The 17,992-nt window shown below is 41.4% G+C and overlaps 1 protein-coding gene across 2 annotated transcripts in view; it reads left to right on the forward strand.

Moving 5' to 3' along the window:
• LOC110494607 (contactin-4) overlaps nt 1–17,992 on the forward strand; it is a 113,417-nt gene that overhangs the window by 38,799 nt on the left and 56,626 nt on the right. Inside the window, exon 2 of one of the 2 annotated variants that reach the window (XM_036950698.1) lies at nt 9,429–9,489. The exons of the other annotated variant lie outside the window; for it this stretch is intronic. The gene's annotated coding sequence lies outside the window, so the exon portion shown is untranslated. The remainder of the gene's footprint in view (nt 1–9,428; nt 9,490–17,992) is intronic. 2 annotated transcript variants of the gene reach the window in all.

Below are 17,992 nucleotides of genomic sequence, written 5' to 3' on the forward strand. Positions count from 1 at the left end.
TTGATGGTAATGAGATTGAAGTTACAGGACTTAAGTGCGGATAAAGGGCGAAGCTGTGATGATTTAGGCACAGTGGAGTTCAGGGGAGAGGTCCAGAGGAGCGGCAAACATTAGGCTTTGAGTGGCTGGCATGCTCTCTTAGCCACTGAGACAATCCATTCTGTCCCCTCAGCCACACACACACTCACAAACTGCATGCTCTCAACAACATGGTAGAACCATCAACTTCACAGGTTCACTCTAGCCATCGAAACCAGCTTTAGCCCATTGCAGTTGGTCTGCCTCAAAGGGGTTTTCCGTGTTTGCTTTTGAATAATGATTTAGCATTATGAATAATGATTTAGCAAACCTATTTAATCTCATCGGTCACAATAGTGAACGTAAAAACGTTTTCAGTTATAAATCCAGATAGCAGATGTTCTGAAAGAGCTACAAAACCTGGACCCATACAAATCAGCTGGGCTTGACAATCTGGACCCTCTATTTCTGAAACTGTCCGCCGCCATTGTCGCAACCCCTATTACCAGCCTGTTCAACCTCTCCTTCGTATCATATGAGATCCCCAAGGATTGGAAAGCTGCCGCGGTCATCCCCCTCTTCAAAGGGGGAGACACCCTGGACCCAAACTGTTACAGACCTACATATAGCCATACTGCCCTGCCTATCTAAGGTCTTCGAAAGCCAAGTCAATAAACAGATTTCTGACCATCTCGAATCCCACCGTACCTTCTCCGCTGTGCAATACGGTTTCCAAGCTGGTCATGGGTGCACCTCAGCCATGCTCAAGGTACTAAACGATATCATAACCGCCATCGATAAAAGACAGTACTGTGCGTCTTCATCGACCTGGCCAAGGCTTTCGACTCTGTCAATCACCATATTCTTATTGGCAGACTCAGTAGCCTCGGTTTTTCTAATGACTTCCTTGCCTAGACAGAGTTCAGTGTGTCAAATCGGAGGGCATGTTGTCCGGTCCTCTGGCAGTCTCTATGGGGGTACCACAGGGTTCAATAACTATTTTCTCTGTATATATCAATGATGTTGCTCTTGCTGCGGGCGATTCCCTGATCCACCTCTACGCAGACGACACCATTCTGTATACTTCTGGCCCTTCCTTGGACACTGTGCTATCTAACCTCCAAACGAGCTTCAATGCTATACAACACTCCTTCCGTGGCCTCCAACTGCTCTTAAACGCTAGTAAAACCAAATGCATGCTTTTCAACCGTTCGCTGCCTGCACCCGCACGCCCGACTAGCATCACCACCCTGGATGGTTCCGACCTAGAATATGTGGACATCTATAAGTACCTAGGTGTCTGGCTAGACTGCAAACTCTCCTTCCAGACTCATATCAAACATCTCCAATCCAAAATCAAATCTAGAGTCGGCTTTCTATTTCGCAACAAAGCCTCCTTCTCTCACGCCATAAAACTTACCCTGGTAAAACTGACTATCCTACCGATCCTCGACTTCGGCGATGTCATCTAGAAAATAGCTTCCAATACTCTACTCAGCAGACTGGATGCAGTTTATCACAGTGCCATCCGTTTTGTTACTAAAGCACCTTATACCACCCACCACTGCGGCCTGTATGCTCTGGTCGGCTGGCCCTCGCTACATGTTCGTCACCAGACTGGCTCGTCGCCAGACCGCCAGACTGGCACCACTGGCTCCAGGTCATCTACAAGTCTATGCTAGGTAAAGCTCCGCCTTATCTCAGTTCACTGATCATGATGGCACCACCCACCCGTAGCACGTTCTCCAGCAGGTGTATCTCACTGATCATCCCTAAAGCTAAAACCTAATTTGGCCGCCTTTCCTCCCAGTTCTCTGCTGCCTGCGACTGGAACGAATTGCAAAAATCTCTGAAGTTGGAGACTTTTATCTCCCTCACCAACTTTAAACATCTGCTATCTGAGCAGCTAACCAATCGCTGCAGCTGTGCATAGTCCATCGGTATATAGCCCACCCAATATTCCTACCTCATCCCCATACTGTTTTATTTTATTTACTTTTATGCTCTTTTGCACACCAGTATCGCTACCTGCACATGTTCATCTGATCATTTATCACTCCAGTGTTAATCTGCTAAATTGTAATTATTCACCCCTATGGCCTATTTATTGCCTACCTCCTCATGCCTTTTGCACACAATGTATATAGATTCTTTTTTTTCTACTATGTTATTGACTTGTTTATTGTTTACTCCATGTGCAACACTGTGTTGTTGTCTGTTCACACTGCTATGCTTTATCTTGGCCAAGTCGCAGTTGCAAATGAGAACTTGTTCTCAACTAGCTTACCTGGTTAAATAAAATTGAAAAAATTAAAACATGACCAGAGCTGTTTACTTCCTGGTTGCGCCATGAGAAGAGGATGGCTGCATCAAAGCTCCCAAACAACAGGTTAGTAAAGTATGTTCAAATAAAGTTAGGACAAAGATTGTTGGTACACATCATCTTCAATGTGTCTAGTTTTGATATATGCATTTGAAATTACTCAACTTTATTCAGTGTGGTCATAGAATGTGTAAACATGTTGACGGCAATATTAGTGACCGGCGGGATAACACAGTGCATCTAGGTATACACATAGTTATACACATACATAGTTCTTGTTTTACCTAACTTTCTACTTCTTCTTCTTTCTTTTAGTTTGACTTTGAGTCCAGTTCTGGATATGTTGGATCTAGGTGACTGCCCAGACAAGGCATGCAACATTGCAGTTATCCCTCAAAATGAGAAAGATGCTGTCCTGAGTGATTGTGATAGCGATGGGTCAGATATGGACTATGGACAGGCCATTTGCCAGCCAGGCTGTTGAATGCATATGCTGAACCTATGCAAACAGATCATGACAGGAACAACGTTATCAGTGATGACCTACTGAAAGAAAAATAGAAAAGTCGATAAAAGGGTGAGGAGAAGCAGTACAACAGACTCTAGGAAGAAAATAAAATTTGACGAAAAAGACAATCAAAATGACTGAAATGTTTTTGGAAAAGAAGGTCAATTGACTCAAGACATCCTGTATGACAGTAGGTCTGACTGATCATAGTTCAAAACAGTGATGCACAAACTAATCTTGCACTTGGTTCTGAAGCCTAACTCTATGATATATATAAGCACTCATTGTCCAGTGGCACTTTTTAAATATATATATATATATTATTGTATTTTTTTCAGTGTAGGCCTCTACTTGCATATACCTCTAACGCATATTCTACAGGCTACCTCTATCCTAAATGTTACCTTTATGTTCAGTGGGAATGAATCACACGACTGCTATACAGTTGTTAGTGAATGTTGCACTAAAATGTCACAATGACAATGTTACAATGAATATTGCAATAAAGTTACAATATTAATGTTTCAGTACATGTTGCACTAAAGTAACTATGTTGAAATACATTGATGGTTGTTGTCTTTTTGTCTTTGCTCTCAGTATAAGGGTTTTTAAATGTGTAAAGCAGTCACACTAGAATGTGACGGGGCATTTGCTGGGGAATGCTAGTGACAGAGTTTGAAATGTGTTAATAACTTGGTTGGGATATATAAGAACTTTGATAACTGCATAGGAGTAATATGTTCATTCAGTATATGTAACATTATCCCACAGGTCACAATTGTGACCGACCATAAAACACACTTTTCACCTACTTTTCCATTAACATTTCAAAAAATAATGATTGATTACTTCAAAGGGTTACTAATGACACTTGATTTGGATATTTTCATGTCTGGGAAAAAGTTGGGATTAAATGGGTTAACTAATACTATTCAGAATTAATTTTTGCAAACTTCTGAGCTTTGTAATGCCAGTGACACGTTTGCCATTGACATCTTTCAGTTTGTTATATGGTTTTATATAATGGCAAGTTTGGATCCTGGATGCTGATTGGTTGATAGCAGCTATTTATTCACAATAATTAACACAAAATGCCATAATGCTAATAATTACATTTCAAGTATCATAAACTTAATCTCCTCCGGGAAAAAAAATGTCTAGACATTATTTCCCTATGCTTCTTGCTTAGGATTTGGTTTGGTAGAGTGGGGGTTAATATAAGCCTCACTGTGTGCCTATCCAACATGTGCAACATGTTGCAGTATTTTTTTGGCGATCTCCACTGTGCCATACATACTGTATGAACTCAATGAGACTGACAGCTTCTATGAGCCAGGCAAATTAATTTCTTAAGATCAGTGTTATGTTATTTATCCACATTCTAAGCTAGATGACTGTTTAGCTAGCACAGACTGGAATATGTTCCTGGAGTTCACCACTTCGGTCACCGGCTTCATTAATAAGTGCATCAACGATTTTGTGACAGTACGTACATATCCCAACCAGAAGCCATGGAGTACAGTAAACATCTACACTGAGGTAAAGGCTAGAGCTGCCGCTTTCAAGGAGCGGGACACAAATCCGGACACTAAAAAGAAATCCCGCTATGACCTCCGACAAACCAAACAGGCAAAGCGTCAATACAGGACCAATATCGAATCCTACCACACCTGCTATGACGCTCTTTGGATGTGGCAGACGAGCTAAATACCTTCTATCCATGCTTCAAGGCTAACAACACTGAACCATGCATGAGAGCACCAGCTGTTTCAGACGACTGTGTGATGACGCTCTTCAATGCCGATTTGAGTAAGACCTTTTAACCTGTAGATCCTACTTGAGACGCAGACGTCTCAACTAGGCACCTGGAAATACAAATGCGCTACGCTAAATGCTAAATGTACTCGTTAAAACTCAAACGTTCATTAAAACACACATGCAGGGTATTGAATTAAAGCTACACTGTGAATCTAGCCAACAAGTCAGATTTTTAAAATGCTTTTCCGCGAAAGCATGAGAAGCTATTATCTGATAGCATGCAACACCCCAATATACCTGAAGGGGAGGTAAACAAAATAATTAGCGTAGCCGGTGCTACACAAAACACAGAAATAAAATATAAAACATTCATTACCTTTGATGATATCCTTTGTTGGCACTCCTATATGTTCCATAAACATCACAATTGGGTCTTTTTCCCGATTAAATCCGTCCATGTATGCCCAAAATATCCATTTGTATAGCCTGTCTGGTTCAGGAAAAAAGCTCTCTTCCAACACGCAACGTCATTTTTTAAAATTATATAAGTTGCCTATATTCTTTGACAAAACACTTCAACCTACTTTTGTAACCCAACTTTAGGTATTTGTAAACGTTAATAAGCGATCAAATTGATCACTGGGCGATCTGTATTCAATAGCAGCTACTCAAGAAAACAATGTCCCTTTTTCTCTTTTCCAAAATCGATTGCTGTATGCTGGACGGAATGAAGGATCTATTTGTCATGACACAAAGGATTTTTGTCAATGAAAATGACGTTTTTGGCTACATCGTGTGGAAGCTGTAGGAATTGCAATACTAACCCTAACCCTATTTAATTTGGTGCCCCTTAAACAATACATGCAAGTGGCGCATGGATATTTTTTTCAGTTTTCAGTGACCAGTTTTTCTTGCGCTTTTCGATGAAACACACGCTCTGTTATAGTCACAGCCGTGATTTAACCAGTTTTAGAAACTTCAGAGTGTTTTCTATCCACACATACTAATCAGATGCATGTACTATATTCCTGGCATGAGTAGCAGGACACTGAAATGTTGCGCGATTTTTAACAGAATGTTCGAAAAAGGAGGGGGTAGACTTAACAGGTTTTAACAAGTTCAAATTCACAGACTGATTACAAGGACGCATCCTCAGAGCATGCGCTGACCAGCAGACAAGTGCTGCTTTGACCAGCAGATAAGTGCTTCGCTGAAATTTTCAACCTCTCTCTGACCCAGTCTGTAATACCTACATGTTTCAAACAGACCACCCTGTGCCCAAGAATACCAAGGTAATCTGTCTAAATGACCGCCCCATAGCACTCACATCTGTAGCCATGAAAGGCTGGTCATGGCTCACATCAACACCATCATCCCAGACACCCTGGACCCACTGCAATTGGCATTCCACCCCAACAGATAGCAGGTCAAGATCTTCAAGTTCTTCGGTTACCACATCACTAACGAATGATCATGGTCCACACACACACCAACACAGTCGTCAAGAAGGAACAAAAACGCCTCTTCCTCCTCAGGAGGCTGAAAAGATTCGGCATGGGCCCTCAGATCCTCAAAAAGTTCTACAGCTGCACCATCGAGAGCATCTTGACAAACCATGTCACGGGCTGTTTTAAACTAATCCCGGCTTGCGTATTATTTGTTTGATAACAAACCATGTTCAGTCATGTTAACTAGCTAGATAACAACCTGGTAACTTGACAGTAGGTCTAGGCAAATTTGATTGGCACAAGAAGAAAGGAAAAGGGTCTGCTACTCGTGAGATGTGCTTCAAAGGAAGGATTTGTGTAAGCATAATGTAAGCCTAAACTATATTTCTATCTGTTCCTTATATTCTATTTGGTGTCTAACGTTTTAAAAGTTTAATGTCCGCCACAGCCGGAGTGGTGCAGGAAAATAACTTTGGCGACAACGTCAACAAAACGAAGGACCTGACCTGATTGGGTGACAGCAGAGGGAGCACACCCCCATCCACCTTGACGGAGCCGCAGTGGAGAAGGTTAAAAACTTCAAGTTTACTCTGCGTAAACATCACTGACAATCTGAAATGGTCCAGTGTGGTGAAGAAGGCGCAACAGCACCTCTTCAACCAGAGGAGCCTGAAGGAATTCAGCTTGGCCCCTAAGACCCTCACAAATTGTACAGATGCACCATTGAGAGCATCCTGTTAGGGTGTATCACTGCCAGGTACGGCAACTGCAATGTCCGCAACCACAGGGCTCTCCAGAGGGTGGTGTGGTCTGCCCAACGCTTCACCAGGGGCTCACTGCCTGCCCTCCAGGACATCTACAGCACCCGGTGTCACAGGAAGGCCAAGAAGATCATCAAGGACCTCAGCTAACCGAGCCACAGCCTGTTCACCCCGCTACCACCCGGAAGGTGAGGTCAGTACAGGTGCATCAATGCTGGGACCGAGAGACTGAAAAACAGCTTCTATGTCAAGTTCGTCAGACTGTTAAATAGTAACTACTAGCCGCCCTCCGCCTATTACCCTGCCCTGAAATTTAGTCAATCACTAGCCGGCTACCACCCGGTTACTCTACCATGCACCTTAGAGGCTTCTGCCCTATGTACAAAGTCATGGAACACTGGTCACTTCAATAATGTTTGCATGCTGTTTTACCCACTTAATGTGAATATACTGTAATCTAGCAAAGGCCTATCCAATTTAACTATTGCTGTACAAACAGTATGCTATTTTTCAGATATACTACATATTCCATCCATATACTGTCCATATTGTCGATACAACCCATCACACACACATATACTGTATATACAGTTGCAGTTGGAAGTTTACATACACTTAGGTTGGAGTCATTAAAACTCCACTCACAAATTTCTTGTTAACAAACTGTAGTTTTGGCAAGTCGGTTAGGACATCTACTTTGTGCATGACACAAGTACTTTTTCCAACAATTGTTAACAGACATATTATTTCACTTATAACTCACTGTATCACAATTCCAGTGGGTCAGAAATTTACATACACTATATACATACACGGTGCCTTTAAACAGCTTGGAAAATTCCTGAAAACAATGTCATGGCCTTAGAAGTGCATGATAGGCTAATATACATCATTTGAGTCAATTGGAGGTGTAACTGTGGACGTATTTGAAGGCTTACCTTCAAAATCATGGGAAAATCAAAAGAAATCAGCCAAGACCTCAGATTTTTTTTTTAGATTTCCGCAATTTCTAAATGCCTGAAGGTACCACGTTCGTCTGTACAAACAATAGTACGGAAGTATAAACACCATGGGACCACGCAGCCGTCATACCGCTCAGGAAGGAGACGCATTCTGTCTCCTAGAGATTAACGTACTTTGGTGTGAAAAATGCAAATCAATCACAGGACAACAGCAAAGGACCTTGAGAAGATACTGGTGGAAACAGGTACAAAAGTATCTATATCCACAGTCAAACGAGTCCTGTATCGACATAACCTGAAAGGCCGCTCAGCACAGAAGAAGCCACTGCTCCAAAACTGCCATAACAATGCCAGACTACGGTTTGCAACTGCACATGGCGACAAAGATCGTAGTTTTTGGAGAAATGTCCTCTGGTCTGATGAAACTAAAATAGAGCTGTTTGGTCAAAATGACCGTTATTTTTGGAGGAAAAAGGGGAAGGCTTGCAAGCCAAAGAATACCATCCCAACCGTGAAGCACGGGGGTGGCAGCATCATGTTGTGGGTGTGCTTTGCTGCAGGAGGGACTGGTGCACTTCACAAAATATATGGCATTATGAGGAAACACAATTATGTGGATATATTGAAGCAACAGCTCAAGACATCAATCAGGAAGTTAAAGCTTGGTCGCAAATGGGGCTTCCAAATGGACAATGACCCCAAGCATACTTCCAAAGTGGCAAAATGGCTTAAGGACCTCAATCCTATTGAACATTTGTGGGCAGAACTGAAAAAAGCGTGTGCGAGCAAGGAGGCCTACAAACCTGACTCAGTTACACCAGCTCTGTCAGGAGGGATGGGCCAAAATTCACCCAACTTTTTGTGGGAAGCTTGTGGAAGGCTACCTGAAACGTTAAACAATTTAAAGGCAATGCTACCAAATACTATTTGAGTGCATGTAAACTTCTGACACACTGGGAATGTGATGAAAGAAATAAAAGCTGAAATAAATAATTCTCTCAACTATTATCCTGACATTTCACATTCTTAAAATAAAGTGGTGATGATAACGGACCTAAGACAGGGAAATTTTACTAGTTTTAAATATCAGGAATTGTGAAAAACTGAGTTAAAATGTATTTGGCTAAGGTGTATGTAAACTTCCGACTTCAACTGTATACACCGACATTGCTCATCCTAATATTTCTTAATTCCAATATTTTACTTTTTAGATTTGTAGTTATTGTTGTGTATTGTTAGATACTACTGTACTGTTGGAGCTTGGAACAGAAGCATTTCGCTGTATCCGCTAATATAAGTATGCGACCAATACAATTAATGATCTGATTAGATTTTTATTTGTCTGTGTGTTTATGAGAGAGAGGGAGACAGAGAGCGTGTGAGGAAGGGAGGGAGAGTGTGTGTGTGTCTGTGTTAACTGAAGAGTAAAGAAGGTTTCATGCTGTGTTTTCCCCTTACTGCCACAATGACATACATATCATTATGCACGTACAGTGCCCTTCAGAAAGTATTCATACCCATTGACTTATTCCACAGTTTGTTGTGTTACAGCCGGAATTCAAAATGGATTCTAGATTTTATCTCCCACCCATCTACACACAATACCCCATAATGACAAAGTGAAAACATGTTTTCATTTTTTTATTTCAGGAAATATATTGAAAATACCTAATTCACCTTTGGCAGCGATTACAGCTGTGAGTCTTTCTGGGTAAGTCTCTAAGAGCTTTGAACACCTTGATTGTACAGTATTGCACAATATTATTTTTTCATTTCTTAAAACGCTGTTGAGTTGGTTGTTGACCTTTGTTAGACTTGCCATAGATTTAAGCTGATAAAGTCATAACTGTAACTAGGCCACTCAGGAACATTCAATGTTGTCTTGGTAATTAACTCTGGTGTATATTTGGCCTTGTGTTTTAGGATTTTTTCCTGCTTGAAAGGTGAATATGTCTCACACTGTCTGTTGGAAATAAGACTGGACCAGGTTTTTCTCTAGGATTTTCCCTGTGCTTAGCTCTATTCAGTTTATTTTTATAATAAAAAAAAGCCTTAGTCCTTGTCGATGACAAGTAAAATGTTATTTGTCACATTTGCTGAATACAACAGGTGTAGACCTTAAATTGAAGTGCTTTCTTACAAGCCCTTAAACAACAATGTTTTAAGAAAGAAAGATAAGTAAAAAATAGAAAATAAAAGTAACAAATAATTAAACTGCAGCAGTAAAATAACAATAGTGAGGCTATATACAGGGCGTACCGGTACAGAGTCAATTTGCAGTGGCAACGGTTAGTAGAGGATAGAACATGATGCAGCCTATAACATAATGCAGCTACCATCATTCTTGAAGATAGTAAGATGTGTTGGATTTTCACCAAACATAACGCTTTGTATTCGGGACATGAAGTTAATTTCTTTGCCACAGTTTTGCAGTTTTAGTTTAGTGCCTTTTTGGAAACAAGATGCATGTTTTGGAATATTTGTATTCTGTACAGGCTTTGTTATTTTCACTCTTTCATTTAGGTTAGTATTGTGGAGTAATTACAATGTTCTTTATCCGTCCTCCGTTTTCTCCTATCACAGCCATTAAACTCTGTAACTGTTTTAACGTGGAACACATCAGCGTTTTAACTACTTTGCAGATATGAAACAACCAGACAATCATAATATCAGTAAACAATATACAATTCCCAGCTAATACTTCAAAACCAACTTTATAAGATTTTATGTTCTATTTGAAAAAAAAACTCCATGACGGACAGTAAGGCATTGTTGCCAGAATAGATGGATGCAGTTCAATGCATGATTAATATAATTATCCAATACTTGTTGTAAATCACAGCTGGCCTGGTACGTTGTTTGCTGCCTCCACCCATTCAGGATTTTTCCGTTTCAGTGACTCAATATTTTGAACAAAAGGCTGGGAATGTCAATACAATAAAACTAGCAAGGGAAGTGATCACAAGTCAGTCATAACATGGCTAATGTATTGAAAATGAAATACAGCAAGTTTGCAGACGACACAACAGTCGTAGGTCTGATCACCGACAACGATGAGACAGCCTATAGGGAGGAGGCAGAGACCTGGCTGTGTGGTGCCAGGACAACAACCTCTCCCTCAACGTGATCAAGATAAATTATATGATTGTGGACTGCAGGAAAAGGAGAACAGAGCATTCACCCATTCTCATCGATGGGGCTGTAGTGGAGCAGGTTGAGAGCTTCAACTTCCTTGGTGTCCTCATCACCAACAAACTATCATGGTCCAAACACACCAACACAGTCGTGAAGAGGGCACGAGAAAGCCTATTCCCCCTCAGGAGACTGAAAAGATTTGGCATTGGTCCTCACATCCACAAACATTTCTACAGCTGCATCACTGCCTGGTATGGCATCTGCAAGGCACTATAGAGGGTAGTGCGTCTGGCCCAGGACATCACTGGGGCCAAGCTTCCCGCCATCCAGGACCTCTATACCAGGCGGTGTCAGAGGAAGACCCTAAAAATTGACAGACTCCAGCCACACTAGTTATAGAATTGCCTCTCTGCTACCACACGGCAAGCAGTACCGGAGTGCCAAGTCTAGGTCCAAAAAACTTCATAACAGTTTCTACTCTCAAGCCATAAGACTCCTGAACAGCTAATCAAATGGCTACCCTGCCTGGCAGCAGGTATATCTCACTGGTCACCCCCAAAGCCAATTCCTCTTTGGCCACCTTTCCTTCCAGTTCTCTGCTGCCAATGACTGGAACGAACTGCAAAAATCACTGAAGCTGGAGACGGATATCTCCCTCACTAGCTTTAAGCACCAACTGTCAGAGCAGCTCACAGATCACTACACCTATACATAGCCCATCTGTAAATAGCCCATCCAACCTCATCCTCATACTGTATGTATTTATTTATCTTGTTCCTTTGCACCCCAGTATCTCTACTTGCACATTCGTCTTCTGCACATCTATCACTCCAGTGTTTAATTGGTATATTGTAGTTACTTCGCCACCATGGCCTATTTATTGCCTTAACTCCCTTATCTTACCTCATTTACACACACTGTATATTGACTTTTTCTACTGTATGTTTGTCTATTCCATGTGTAACTCTGTGTTGTTGTATGTATCGAACTGCTGTGCTTTATCTTGGACGGTCGCAGTTGTAAATGAGAACTTGCTCTTAACTAGCCTGCCTGGTTAAATAAAGGTGAAATAAATAAATACTAAATTTGCCCACCCCTGTTTTACGCTGCTGTTTATTGTCTATGCATAGTCACTTTAACTCTACCTACATGTACATATTACCTCAATTACCTCGGCTAACCAGTGCCCCCACACATTGACTCTGTACTGTATATAGCCTCCCTATTGTTAATTAAAGAGCAGCAGTAAAATATTTGTTACTGTTATTTTTTACTTAGCTATTTTTTTACTTAACACTTAACTGCATTGATGTTTAAGGGCTTGTAAATAAGCAATTCACTGTAAGGTTTACTGTTGTATTTGGCGCATGTGACAAACACAAGCGCATGTATCAAACACAAGGCCCACAGGCCGAATAGGGGACACAAGGAGTATAAATGAGTCAGCAGTTGAGTCATCTACTTTATGAAATTACAGCCTGATGCCATAGCATAGATGAATTCACCTTCAATTGCACTGATTTTGTGTCTCCCGCTTACTGCGCGCAGCGGAGGGAAAGTGTACAGATACATGCTGCAGTTGTGCTAGGCTATTAAAATGTTGCAGTCTGGCTTTGTTTTTTAAAGCTTGACAATGAATAACCAAAAAACAAAACCTGCAACAAAACACCATGCAAAGGAGAAACATTTAGCCCTGTCACAGCAACATTTGAGCAGGATCCTTGGCTGACTACTCAACTACAAGACATGTTGTGTGCCACATACAGCAATGCTGCATTCAACCGCTCATGTGATACATGCAATGCAAAAAATATATTTTTATGAAAGGATATTTTACTGACATATGCTGCTGCTACTCTGTTTATCATTTATCCTGATGCCTAGTCACCTTACATACATATCTAACCCTACCACTCCGGTATCCCTGCTCATTGTAAACATGGTATTGGCAAACTGACCCAGTATATTGTTTACTTTCTTGTGTTCTTCTTATTTCTATTTCTCATGTGTTTCTGTTCTACTTTACTTTATTTTGTAGTACTGCTGATATTGAATACTGCATTGTTGGGAAAGACCTTGTAAGAAAGGCATTCACTGTACTTGTGTACGTGACAACTGCATTTCCAGTATGATAATAAAATAAGTGAAAATGTATGCACTCTGTCACTACTGTAAGTCACTCTGGATAAGTGTCAGCTAAACTACAACAAAAAAATATGTTGTATTCAGTAGTCCCTTCACAGATCTATCTCACTGTGACGTAGTAATGGCTTTGCCCCGCACATGCTGTAACAACACTTTGGTAACAGCATTTTTTATGATGTTCTATACTTTTCCCATGCTTTTAGGTAACTTTTATTTATTTTTTATTTTTATTTTTTTGTTGCCTTTATTTATACCTTGTCAGCTCGGGGTTACTAGTCCAATGCTCTAAACACTAGGCTACCCTGCCGCCCCATGCCCCATACAGCAATCCTGTATTCAACCGCTCATGTGATACATGCAATGCAAATGCCCTTGTCCCGAACATTATCCTAACAGAACATTTTAAAATAGGTTTTAAGCCCACTGCATGTCATGGTGAAGAAGCTGCACTTCAGCCATTAAATCTGAAATCCTTTTCAAAACACTTTGTGGTTGGAATACGTTTGGTTGTTAAAAGTAACAGAATGGACCAATTTGTTCACAGAACACGTGAACACTGAATACATCTTCCACCGACAGCTGAAGCTATTTTAATGGTAACTTTGTGGTAATTACTGGGGGATTAAGAAATATGAATCATTTCAGACTTGAAAAAGAGCACTTCCACTTCCTACCCTGCGAACATGTGTTTTGAATCTTTATGACAATGGTGTGAATAATGTCAAATTTATCAAGTTTGACATCTCACAATAGGTTAAAAAACACACTCCTAATTATCACTCGGTCTCCCTTATTTCATGTGTGTAAAATTGTGTCAGGCAGGGGGTAAAAGTCAATGGTGATAAGGGTAGATATGCCAGAAAAAATCCTCTCTTTACTGAGCTAGATTCCAAATGGAGTTGGAGAACTAGTTTTAATGGGCTTTATGTCTCTGGGGCTGTGTGGTACCAGATGTCTCTAGCTGAGGGAGACAGCCTAATTAAGACCTCTGAGATTGGGGTCCCAGAAAGTTTAGGGTGCATGGGCAGACAAGGGCGCAGCAGCCATGGTATCACTGGAACAGTAGGCTACCCTGGAGGGGGAAAAAATATTGAAAAAGGACATGCAGTATTTAGCAGCTGTATTACATGTTCAAATGTGGTAGTGATTTCAATGACTTTTAAATCATCTGCATTATTATTTCATGCTTGAGGAGGTTCTGGAGTTTATTTTCCATTAATACTCTTGACCTTCAATCTGTGATTTAAAAAAAAAGAAATTCTCCAAATATACAGCAGCTTTAAACAGTCAACTCATGACCTTGACAAATTGTCGTTTGACTCCATTTTGTTGTATGGCTGTGCCCTTATGATCTTACCTTTTATAGATTATGTTGTAGGTTAATTCACTGGTTAACACTGAGATACGGATATATCTTGATTTTTCAAATACATAAATTTTTTGTATGATTACGTTCTCTAATCTAAATTGTGTATTTTTCGTCTTTTTTGTATATATTTCAATATCTTGTCAATCTCTTTTTCCATTTTAAATTAAATATAACTTCCGGCAACCCGCCTCACCCAATGTAATACAGATCTGCTATTTTAGACCTTATAGCCAGAACCTCCATCAGAAGTTAGCCATCAGAGGCTAACCAGCTAATTAGCTACTAGATATTTAGTCATTGTTAGCCACTGCTAGCTGCCTTTACCTTTAGCACAGACACCAGCCGCTTTTAGCCTGGATAATACTTGCCATTCTGCACAGCACTTTATCAACCCTAGGCATATCGGACAATTTTTCTCCACTAAAACACCAGATTCCTGCTGTAAGCCCTGGGCCATTACTCCTGATCATCGCAGCTAGCTAACTGCCACCGAGTGGCCCAGCCCCGAAGCTAGCCTTGAGCAAGGCCCATCTTCCGGCCTGCTCAGTGGACCCTATGATCACTTGGCTATACAGCTGATACCTCCCGGACTCTTCACTAACACGACTAGAATCCACTACACCACCGGATTCTTGCCGTAAGCTCTGGACCTTTGCATCAGTTCATCGCTGCTAGCTAGCTGCTACCGAGTGACTATAGTGGCTAACACCCTTGTCCCGAAGCGAGCACCAGTTAGCCGCGAGCCAGGTGCATCTCCCGGCTAGCAAACAAAATAACTCCAGCTACAATACCTCTTTTGCCAACTGGCCTGGACCCTTTGTCAACACGGAGCCCTGCCGTTCCATCACGACTGGTCTGCCGACGTAATTCCATCTGTTGTGCCCTCTACCGGCCTTTGCCGGACGTTGGAGCAGATGCTTCTACTAACCCCGGCCTGCTAAAAAAAAATTTAACGCCATGTCTCCCGCTTGCCAGCGTAGTAACGACTACCTAGCGGCTTCCCTGTTTCATCTATTGCTTTTCACTGGACCCTATTATCACTTGGCTACATAGCTGATGCCTGCTGGGCTGTTCATTAATCACGGTACTCCATTTTGTTTATTTTGTTCATCTGTCGGCCCCAGCCTCGAACTTAGGCCCTGTGTGTAGTTAACTGACCCTCTGCCCATTCATCGCCATTTTACCTGTTGTTGTTGTCTTAGCTGATGTTGTCTTACCCGACGTTGTCTTAGCTAGCTCTCCCAATCAACACCTGTGATTGCTTTATGCCTCGCTTTATGTCTCTCTCTAATGTCAATATGCCTTGTATACTGTTGTTTAGGATAGTTATAATTGTTTTAGTTTACGGCGGAGCCCCTAGACCCTCTCAACATGCCTCAGATACCTCTTTTGTTCCACCTCCCACACATGCGGTGACCTCACCCAGCATAACTAGTGTGTCCAGAGATGCAACCTCTCTCATTGTCACTAAATGTCACCTCCACTGTACCTCTACCATACCCCTGTTTGTATATTATTCCTTGAATGTATCCTACCACGCGCAGAAATCTGCTCCTTTTATTCTCTGTCCCCAACGCACTAGATGACTAGTTTTGGTAGCCTTTAGCTGTACCCTCATCCTACTCCTCCTCTGTCCCTCAGATGATGTGGAAGTTAACCCAGCCACAGCGTGTCCCCAGGCGCTCTCATTTGTTGACTGCTGTAACTGTTAAAGCCTTGGTTTCATGCATTTTTAACATCAGAAGCCACCTCCCTAAGTTTGTTTTACTCACTGCTTTAGCACACTCCTCCAACCCTGATGTCCTTGCCGTGTCTGAATCCTGGCTTAGGAAGGCCACCAAAAATTCAGAGATTTCCATCCCCAACTACAATATTTTCCATCAAGATAGAACTGCCAAAGGGGCATGAGTTGCAATCTACTGCAGAGATAGTCTGCAAAGTTCTGTCATACTTTCCAGGTCTATGCCCAAACAGTTCAAGCTTCTAATAAAAATAAATAAATAATAAATCTCTCCAGAAATAAGTCTCTTACTGTTGCCGCCTGTTATAGACCCCCCTCAGCTCCCAGCTGTGCCCTGGACACCATACTGTGCCTTGCGAAAGTATTCGGCCCCCTTGAACTTTGCGACCTTTTGCCACATTTCAGGCTTCAAACATAAAGATATAAAACTGTATTTTTTTGTGAAGAATCAACAACAAGTGGGACACAATCATGAAGTGGAACGACATTTATTGGATATTTCAAACTTTTTTAACAAATCAAAAACTGAAAAATTGGGCGTGCAAAATTATTCAGCCCCTTTACTTTCAGTGCAGCAAACTCTCTCCAGAAGTTCAGTGAGAATCTCTGAATTATCCAATGTTGACCTAAATGACTAATGATGATAAATTCAATCCACCTGTGTGTAATCAAGTCTCCGTATAAATGCACCTGCACTGTGATAGTCTCAGAGGTCCGTTAAAAGCGCAGAGAGCATGAAGAACAAGGAACACACCAGGCAGGTCCGAGATACTGTTGTGAAGAAGTTTAAAGCCGGATTTGAATACAAAAAGATTTCCCAAGCTTTAAACATCCCAAGGAGCACTGTGCAAGCGATAATATTGAGATGGAAGGAGTATCAGACCACTGCAAATCTACCAAGACCTGGCCGTCCCTCTAAACTTTCAGCTCATACAAGGAGAAGACTGATCAGAGATGCAGCCAAGAGGCCCATGATAACTCTGGATGAACTGCAGAGATCTACAGCTGAGGTGGGAGACTCTGTCCATAGGACAACAATCAGTCGTATATTGCACAAATCTGGCCTTTATGGAAGAATGGCAAGAAGAAAGCCATTTCTTAAAGATATCCATAAAAAGTGTTGTTTAAAGTTTGTCACAAGCCACCTGGGAGACACACCAAACATGTGGAAGAAGGTGCTCTGGTCAGATGAAACCAAAATTGAACTTTTTGGCAACAATGCAAAACGTTATGTTTGGCGTAAAAGCAACACAGCTGAACACACCATCCCCACTGTCAAACATGGTGGTGGCAGCATCATGGTTTGGGCCTGCTTTTCTTCAGCAGGGACAGGGAAGATGTTTAAAATTGATGGGAAGATGGATGGAGCCAAATACAGGACCATTCTGGAAGAAAACCTGATGGAGTCTGCAAAAGACCTGAGACTGGGACGGAGATTTGTCTTCCAACAAGACAATGATCCAAAACATAAAGCAAAATCTACAATGGAATGGTTCAAAAATAAACATATCCAGGTGTTAGAATGGCCAAGTCAAAGTCCAGACCTGAATCCAATCGAGAATCTGTGGAAAGAACTGAAAACTGCTGTTCACAAATGCTCTCCATCCAACCTCACTGAGCTCGAGCTGTTTTGCAAGGAGGAATGGGAAAAAATGTCAGTCTCTCGATGTGCAAAACTGATAGAGACATACCCCAAGTGACTTACAGCTGTAATCGCAGCAAAAGGTGGCGCTACAAAGTATTAACTTAAGGGGGCTGAATAATTTTGCACGCCCAATTTTTCAGTTTTTGATTTGCTAAAAAAGTTTGAAATATCCAATAAAT

Source organism: Oncorhynchus mykiss, chromosome 17, assembly GCF_013265735.2.
Source record: "Oncorhynchus mykiss isolate Arlee chromosome 17, USDA_OmykA_1.1, whole genome shotgun sequence".
Taxonomy (NCBI): Eukaryota; Metazoa; Chordata; class Actinopteri; order Salmoniformes; family Salmonidae; genus Oncorhynchus; species Oncorhynchus mykiss.